We start from the raw sequence: 9,709 nt of genomic DNA on the forward strand, positions 1-9,709 counted from the left end.
CATCTCCCACCATTCCCACAGGCCTCTTCCCGGGGGATCTCTGGGCAGACTGCACACGGGCACCCGGAACTATTTGGTTTGGATTATTTCGAAAAGGAACCTGCTGTTTTCCCCACATGTTTATGGCAGCTCCCAAGGCAGCGAAGAATTCTTGGGCAGCAAGAACTGAGGAAGGCGTTGGAGGTGGCCCTGATGGTGGATCGGGACCTCGGCCTGACTGTTCTATCTCTACTAGCTCTTGTTTTCTGGCTATCTGGCAAGCAGGACAGGGAACCCCACATGCAAAGAGCACCGATCCAAGCGAGGGCGAGGCGAGGCGAGGGCCCACAGCCCTTCTCCAAGGCAAGCCAAAGGCGTGGGGATTCCGCAGCCTCGGGCCTCACTGGCTTCCACAAACGGAGGGGAGCTGAGCCTGAGCTGGGCCTGGGGGGATGAGCCAGCGGGTGATGCCGGATCCCCATCAAGGAAAGTGTTGAAGTGAGGGCCGAGACACGTGAGGGAGCCTGCCGGGGGGCCGCCAAAGGCCAATTGGGTACTGGAAGTCCTCCTCCTGCACCGCCCCCTTGCCACCGTTTGCCCGCTCCAGCACGTCGCGCCTGCTCCGGCACAGCTCTGCAGCATGGCCAGCCCAAACGCGGGCTCCGAGGGGGCCCAGGCGCTGTGGGAGCAGGGCCGTCCCCAGAACCTGCTGTGCCAGGAAAGCAGCAGGCAGGGCTCCCTGGAGCATCCTCTCTGGCGCCAGAGCGCCCAGAAGGGCCGCTACTGCGGTGGATGCCAGCAGGGCTCCCAGAGCGCCCGCTGGAGTGGGTGGCAGCAGCAGGCCCTCCTGGAGGGGGTCTGTGCAGTCCGCTGCCCCTCCCACTCCGCCGCCTGAGGTAGGGGGCTCGCCCTGTGTCCTGGGAGGGGCCTGGGCAGCCAGTGCAGCTGAAGCAGGCGGTGGGGGAGCAGTTTTGCACTGAGGGCCACATTCCCTTCCGAGTAGTTTTGCAAGGACCAGATAGAGTGGCCTTCGCACATCACCTATAAAGAGGAGAATCATTGCCGGGGAAGAAGGCAAAGGCAGGCACTCGCCTGCATGGCATTAGCATATGCTCCTTGATACGCATCGATGCAAACCTTGGCATGCTAACTGCGGTTCCAAAGGAAACGCAACACATATGCCCCAGACTGCACAAGACTGACCGGGCGCCCTCTGCATCTGCTCAGGGCAGATGAGCAGCTTCAAGGCTGCGGCTGCTCGCCCTTCGCACGGTCCCTGCTCGTTGAACCAGAATTGAAAGTGACGACCCTCCCAGTTAAGGACACCTTCAGACAGAAAGCCGCCCTCTGTCCGTTCTTCAAGTGGAGGACTGCCCCCTGTAGGAAGGGACACCTGGGCACAATGTGTGGGGGCTGAACCCGCTCGCTTGCTCTCGTTCTCTCTTTCCCTGCCTCCATCCCTCCCTCTTCTAAGGTCATTCCCTCCCACTCCGCTGCTGCCTCTCACTCTCTGAAGAGCGGGCATGTTCCCCTCCGCTAGCATTAACAGGAGCCAAGCTGCAACATTTTACAGCAGCTGAAGCTTTTCTCCAGGCTGAGAATGTTGTTTCTGTTCACTTTGATGAGAATCTACCCAAATCTTTCTCTGGGAAGCAAAAAATTGGAGGTCCAAAATGTTTCCATGTGGGAGACCAGCAAAAAGCCATCCACCCAAGCCCCGAGTGCGGAGTGCTTGGCTCTGAAGAGGGTGGGCTTTGGTTCGTGGCAATTCATCCGTGGCCAGGCTGCTGTGGGGTGGCCACCTCTTCGCCTCCATATTGGGAATGGCCGTACCAGTGCAGGCGGGTGGCAGTTCGCTGCTGTTCATGTTTATAAAGATTTGCCCACCTTTGTTGTTTGTGGCTTCATGCGTGGGATGGGAAGGACCTGAAAGGTTAGAACGGTGGCTGCAGGAGAATGCAGACCTGACCAACGCGTCCCTCCCTCCTTCTAAGCCATCCAGGTGGGCAGCCCCACATAAGGCACGTTCGATTCCTGGAGCCAAAAGTGGCCAGCCGTGGGTCAGCCCGGCAAGCCGTGGTCCTCACAGGCATGCAACTGGCGCAGACCGTGGCAAGCAGCTTGCTTATCCTTGCAAGGCAGGGTGCAGGATGAGGCCACCTGCAGTCCTGAGTCTATAGGGTGGCAACCGACCTCTCCGTCGCTGCTACGCGGAGCCCTTCTTGTGCCTGGAATCTGTCTTCCCACGCTACCCCAGCATCACGCCTGGCTTACCAGGACTCCCCCTGTGCCATGTTTTATCCCCAGAATATTTCAATAATAAAGAAGAGAAGACCTTTGAACATGAGCAGAGTACTCTTTTCCTCTTCTTGGATCTGGAATTAGGCAGAGCAAAATGCGAGTTTGCATACTAAACCTCCACAAAATCAAATTGCTGAGCCAGGAAAATTGATTTCATTGATTTCAATTAATTTGTTCTGCAACTGACATAATTTCCCATATGTTCTTTGTGGGCAAGGAGCTAGTAGGGACACTACAAATGCTATCTGACCACTCTTTGGGCTTCTGATATATTAGTGTCTATTCTTGCCCACACATGCACAACAATAAGGGCTAGAAACTTGCTTTAAAAGAACTTGCCTAACCACACCAGAATCCATATGAGACAGTTACTGGTTTAGTACACGTATTTCATTTCTGATCTGAAACAGTCTTAATGATGGAAATGGAAGACACTCTCATAGGGGAGATTTGCGGGCTACTTTAAATGTTTCGTAAACGACATGATTTCAGCTGGTTTAAAAAATGCTGTTTTATCATTTTAAGCGTGTTGGTTTCTGGATGTTTAAATACTGGGGCATTTTTGATGTTCTGGTGGTTACCATTTTAGTGTTCTGATGGGTTTTTATTAACACTGCTTTACTTTGTTTAATTTTTTTATTTCTGTAGAAAACTGTGTTTATTATCATTTTAAACAGAAAAATAGGTTATGAATAATAGGCCAAAACAAAACTAAGCTAAACGAATTGAGCCTTCGCAGACGCAGGCTGGATGCTTCCTTTGGAAAGGCAGCAGTGCTTCTTCAATAGAACATGCCTGCTCTTGTGGGAAGTGGGGCTCTTGACTTCTGCAATTAAAGCTCCCCGCCAGCCAAAAATCTAGGAGGAGGGGATTGTAATCCGTTTCTGCTTGCATTCACAGAGCCCCGTTCACAAAGCGCTTGGAGCAGGAGGCGTGCTGTGGGGGCCAAAGGCCTGTTCTGGGACGCCCGAGCCGGTGCAGAGCATTCTGCTCAGCAGCCTCCTCCTGCGCTTGCACGGCTATGGAGAGGGCAGGCTGCCCCGGCTGCTGGCTCTCCCTGGAGGCCGGAGAGCACTGCCCGGCTTCCCGTTTGCCAGGGCTGCTTTGTCCTGGCAGCTGCGCAGGAGAGCAAAGCGCCTGCCCCGGACATTGGCCTGTTCTGCCTTGCCCCGTGGGGCGGCTGCCTGCCGCACGCAGGAAGAGCAGGGTGTGAAGGAGGGGGCCGCCCCGAGCCTGGCCTCCCCTGTTGCAGCCGGGCTGTGGCCCTGCATTTTGCAGTGCGCGAAGATCAGTGCACACTACCAGCGCAAGAGGGGCATGACAGGAGGCGGGGGCGGCCTACAACGACTCCACCATGCCCTGGGGCACCCCACACCCCTTCTTTCCACACAACGGTTCTTGCCTCCTACGGCAATTGATCGAGATGGTAAGAAATGATGGTGACATGCGGGGAGCCGGAAGGGTGCTGTGGCGGCTGCAATGGTGTGGTTGTTTCCAGGGGGTGCCACTGCCCCCCCACAAAAAAATCCTTCCTTGGATTCTGAAGCTCTTTGGGCACAATTCAAACAGTGCAAGGAGAAGAGCAGATCCGCCTGCAGGCTTGATTTGCCAGCTGAAGAGCTCCAGGGTGAGAAACTCATTGCGAGATTGTAAGAAAATGACACATTAATGTGTGTCAGAACATTAACAGTGCTTGATTAGAGTGTACTGTCTTTATAACGCATTAAGTTAAAGGCCGGGGGGTTTGCATTTCTTCCTCAAAAGGAATACTCTATTTTGATACTGAATAAGAACAGTTCTTAATGGCAGGAGTAGGTGGAAGTGAGCTTCTTAGAGAAATCTGCAAATGGCATGCCTGGAAACCTGACCCATGGATCCCCCACGGGTCTGACTTTTCTTGAGCTACACAGATTCCATGGACCTGTGGACAAGCCTTTTACTTCTGGAGCTTGGCACAAATGCAGCAGTAGAAACTATGATCCTTTTTTAAAGCACGTTTTCCCATATAGGCTAAAACATGAAAATGTGCATGGCAGATTTGCACGTTGATGTAATTGCAAATTTGCAGAACTGTTGCAAGTTCAAGAAACTGAAAGTGTGGAATTGTGAATTTATGCTTGTTTTATTAATTCTGTAAGCTTCTCTGGCACTCCCTTTGGAAGAAGAGTTTCAAATACATGCAATTGTAGATGTGCAGTTAAATAAGATGCAGGGGATGCAAATATCACGCAAGCTCTCACACCCAGTTTCTCAATATCTACTTTTTCTGAATCCAGTCAAGAGCCACAAAATGCCCACAAACTGAGTGAGAGAGTGAAATTATGAGCTGGCGCCTTTCAGTCCTGTCAGAAAAGACATGCCCACATCTTTCATACCTACAGACTGGGAGCCCAGCTTTTAAAAACGACCTTAAAATGAGCTGGGAATGGGAGAGGAAGTCACTGCTTTGGCAGCTCTGTTGCCAAAGTACCCGGATGGCTGAGATGACTCTTGAAATTAATGTGAGCCCAAAGATTTATTGCCCCTGTGGAAGCCCCAGATTGGACATTCATTCTGAAGGCTAAAGTAAATGTGGCAGCTGAATCGGCATCTGCTAAAGGCTGATCAAAGAGCTTCAAGGGGGAGGCGGGGGAGGCGAGCCATGGGTCCAGGTCAAGAGCTCCACTGCTCAGAGTTCAGGGCTTAGGCTTGCAAAACTATGTGGGGAGCTTCTCCGAGCCCCACGGTCTTTACTCCCTGCAGAATTTCTTAGCCCCGTTTCAGCTAGAGACAGCACCCAGTTCAACGAGTCTTCCATAAGGCACAGTAAGTGTTTAGCCAATGCTGTAATTGTGTCCCACTTGTATTTGCACAAATTTGTAAATGATTGAGAGCAATCATTCTGAGCACCAGAAGGAGATGTTGCTACTTTTAGGGAATGCAAGCAACTGTTACGATGGGCATCTGCTTAGAAGAAGCATCGCCACCAGTGAGATGAAGGTTCTGCTTGCCCTCTGTGCCTTTCCTGCCTGTATCAGAGGAGTCTTTTCGATGGCACACTCCTTTGGCCCCAGATTCCATTTTGGCCCCAGATTCCATCTTGTGCACAGTCGGATAGCCATGCTCGCCTCCCTAGCACAAGAGGCAGTGATGGTGGCCGTCCTGGATGGCACAGGAAGGAGATTCGTCCAGGTCGTGAATGATACCTGACCAGTCGCGAGGGCCACAGCTTCTCCACGGGAGAGGCTCCATCCTCTGCTTTCCTGAGGCTGCTTTTCCTGCAGGAGGAGAAATGCACCCATTGCAGGGGGTTCCCACAGGATTTGCACATGCGTTTCCCTGCCTTTCTGTATGTGCTGCTCATCACCTCCGCGTGGCAGTGTGCGTCGGCTGCCCCAGGCTGGGTTTGCAACGTTTGCCAAGGCTCGCATTCTGGGACGTCATGATTCAAATCCCCGTCCAGACTTTCTTTGCTCTGAAACCAAAGAACAAGCCTGGGAAGCACAGGAGGGACTCTGGAGCATGACCGCAAGAACGCAGCAAGATAAAGCAATAAAAAGTCCCCGCAAACTTCTGTGGGAGAGGACAGTAAATGCTTCACGTGGAAAAGCCCTCCGTTTTGCTTCCAGGGCCAGGTGATACAGCCTCTCTCTCAAGGCCTCCTGGGGAGGAACATGAGCCGGCGGGGGCTCCTGCCCTCTCATTCTGCTTTGGGATCTCTGCCGGGCATCCAGCTGGCCGTGGCTGGGAAAGGATGCCAGCCCTGGGCTTGATCTAGCTCAGCGTTTCTTACCTTTCGGGCAGTTTCTGCGTGTTCGGCTTTGTCCACAGCACCTCTGCACCAGCCCTGGGGCTTTCACGGGCCCTTTGGTGCCCCTACTTGACAACTAATGGCTTTCATTCCATGTGCTTTGTGAGGGGGGAAAGGGCTTGCTCTCAGTACCCACCAGCACCTTCTGCTTCTTTTGAGGTTCTTCAGAGCTGAAGGACCCCCCAGCCTAGCCCTGCCGGTTTGCTCTGGGGCAATCAGCTTTGGGGGGCTTTCTGGGATCCAAAGATTGTCTGGATGCTCGCACACATCAACCTGGATGGAAGAATTCTGGGCAGTGCCATCCCGCCGTCTCTCTCACGCTCTCTAAGTGTCTGTGTGTAAGAGCCTTCCACCCAATACTGGGATGAAGGGAATACAGCCCCTCAGAGAATACTGGTCTACAGGTCCTATCACACCTCACCATTGGCAGCACTGGCTGTGGCTCATGGGAACTGCAGTCTAACAACAGCCAGACTGTTTGATTGTTGCAAACCACCCAGGGAGTTTCAGCTACGGAGTAGTATAGGAATGAAAGTTGTAATAATATTAATAATAATAATAATGGCCACGTGTTCCATATTCCTGTTCTAAGGAATGATGATGTGGGGAAAGAGGTTGCATAATGTGGCAGACACATGTGGAAATTTTCCCACTAACTTACTCAACTGCAAGCACGTTAGCTCTTAGGACCCCAAAAGGCTGTTTAGGATTAAAAGTAATCCAGATTAGTTACAACAAAGGGCTTTCTTGTGCTCACAAAGCATCTGGTTGCATTGCATGCTGGTTCACTAAAGCAGGCACAGCTTGGAGCCCACTGAAATCAGCATGGCTGGCAGTGCTGCCTTGTGGAAGCCCAGGGAAGGGAGAGGAAAACAGCCTCTGGGAGAGAACCCCGGATGTGGAAGGCGCTGGCGCTGGCCAGGCAGTGGGCTCTGCTAGCCCTCTCCTCCCTGGTGCCCCACGTGAGCACAGCTACCCACATGTCCAGCAGAAGTGCGATAGCTGGGTGTGCGCAGCTGGGTTATGCGACGCTCATTGGCGCATTCTGGGAAGACTGAAGTGGCCCAGGACAAGCACGGAGTCAGAGGCTGCTGGGGCCGAAGGGGACACTCTGCTTGCGCTGCGAGGCCTGCGATGGCCCAGCGGCATGAAGGGGCGTCCTTTCGTGCTGCAATCACCAGGCTTTGAGAGCACAGGTGGAACCAGCCCCTCACGCCAGGCCCCTTTGCGCGTCTCTTTCCCGGCCGTCCTCTTCCTGCTTTCCATGGAATCAAAATCTTGGGGGAGACGAGCTGCGCCTTCCCATGGCGTGCCTGCACACTCACAACACAGCCCAGAGCTATAAATAAATAAATAATAATAATAAAAAAAGTTGAGGTTCCCTCTAAAGTACTTCTCTGCTCCCTCTTCATTAGGGTTAAGTGCAAAATCTCCACTTTCTGAAGCGCAAAGGGACTTTTATGCAGGGCTGCTGTGTTTCTCCATACAGACACATTTCTAATGAATCATCAGGTACTGGACACAAAATCTGCACATTGCAGAGAGAGGGGGAGAGGGAGAGGGAGAAAGATGTTCTCCTTAAGACAATTGGCAGATGCCCCATTTCTTCCCTGGAATGTTCCTTCCCTTCATATCTTGATTAACAGGCCTTCTTCTCTCTGTTCTCCCAAGTTTATTAAGTGCTCAGTTGCTCCCCACACATCTCCCCTTGCCATGACCTCTAACAACGATAATGACTGTGCTGGCGATGTGCAAACATGTCTTTCGACTCTCCTGTCTGCTTGATAAAGAGACGCAAGCTCCTCCATCCCAGTAGCCCTGCTATAATGAGAGCTCCTTGTCGGATCGACAGGTTTGCTTTGTTTTAAAATTCTAATTCTAATTTTAAAGCTACACCTTTGCATCCCTCAAGGTATGAGGGAGAAGCAAAGGCGCTCCACTGCGCTCAGGATCCCGGGTTTTAAAAGAATTACAGAATCATCGAATAGGAGAGTTGGAAGAGGCCATGAAGGCCACTAGGTCCACCCCCCTGCTGTTGCAGGACACCAAGTCACATCATCCCACTCAGAGGGCTGTCCAGTTTCTTTCTGAATGTCTCCAGTGTGGGAGCGCCCACCACCTCTCCAGGCAGCTGGTTCCACTGTTGTATTGCTCTGTCACCGAGAAAGCTCCTCCTGATATCTAGTCTGAATCTGGGTTTTCACAGTTTGAATTGATTATTCTGTGTCCTATACTCTGGTATCAGCAAGAAGACATCTTGACCTTCCTCTTTGGGACAGTCTTTTAGAGGGACATCAGTCTTCTCTTCTTGAGGCTGAGCATGCCCAGTTCTCTCAGTCCCTTCCCACAGGGCAGTGTTTCCAGACCCTGGGTTGTTTTTGTTGCCCTCCTCTGGGCGTCTTCTAATTTTCCTGCATCTTTCTGAAGTCTTGGTGCCCAGAACTGGACACAGGATTCCAGGTGAGGTCTGAGTAGTGAGGAGTATAGAACAGGGATCCTCAAACGTTTTCAACAGAGGACCAGTTGGTGGCAGCGGGTGCAGCAGGGCAGCAGCAGCGGTGAGCACAGGCCCGCCCGCCCCCGGCCTTGCGTAATTAAAAATAGATTTTAAGAGTTATTTTTTTGTTACCTTCAATCCTTTCTTCATCTTTGTCTTCGTCTCTCTTTCTCTTCCGCCCACCTCTCTTCTATTTCCGCTCTGTATTCCCACTCTGTATATGTGTGCAGTGGCGGTGGGGGCGGGGGGAGCCGGCACACGCACAGTTGAGCTGTTGCAATTTGGGCATGCGCTGGCTCTCTCTCTGCTCGGTTTGAAAGAACGCCTGTGCCGGCGCAGAGCTTTTGGACTCGCTCAGAGATCGCTTTCTCCGAGCGAGTCCATAACTTCTGAGGCAGGCCAGATAAATGGGCATGGTGGGCCGGATCCGGCCACAGGCTGTAGTTTAAGGACCCATGGCATGGAGGAACTACTGCTTCTCATGATTTCAAAGTAATACTTCTGTTAACGCATCCCAAAATAGCATTTGCTCTTTTGGCAGTTGCATTGCATTGTTGGCTCATGTTTAGCCTATTGCCCACAATTACTCCGAGATCTTTTTCTTTTTCAGCTCTGTTGAGCCACATATTCCCCATCTTGTATCAATGCATTTGGTTTCTTTTTTCTAGGTGGAGAACTTGGCACTTGTCCTTATTGAATCTCATTCTGTTGCCTTCAGCCCAGGATTCAAGTTTATCAAGATCACCCTGGATCTTCATTCTGTCTTCTAGAGTGTTTGCTATTCCACCCAGTTTTGTAACATCTGCAAATTTGATTATTGTTCCTTGCACTTTCTCATCTAAATCATTAATAAAGATGTTGAAGAGCACTGGGTCAAGGACTGAACCCCATAAAAGGAGCCAGACCTCTAGATGGGACCCACTGCAACTCCTTAAACCCAAACAGCTGGCCAGGGATCATGAGAGTTGTATTCCAACACAACCAGAAGCCATCAGGTCCTATGTCTTGGTATCAATAGAAGACACAATTGGTTTGCAATTTGCTGAACCAAAAGCCAAGTAAAGCAGTTCCTCACTTTGGACTCAAGTGCTGGTTAATGCTTTATATGTTTAGATTCCCCTCTCCATAGATAGAACCCCTGC

This window comes from Varanus komodoensis, unplaced genomic scaffold (assembly GCF_004798865.1).
Source record: "Varanus komodoensis strain SLA01 unplaced genomic scaffold, ASM479886v1 scaffold15, whole genome shotgun sequence".
Classification (NCBI taxonomy): Eukaryota; Metazoa; Chordata; class Lepidosauria; order Squamata; family Varanidae; genus Varanus; species Varanus komodoensis.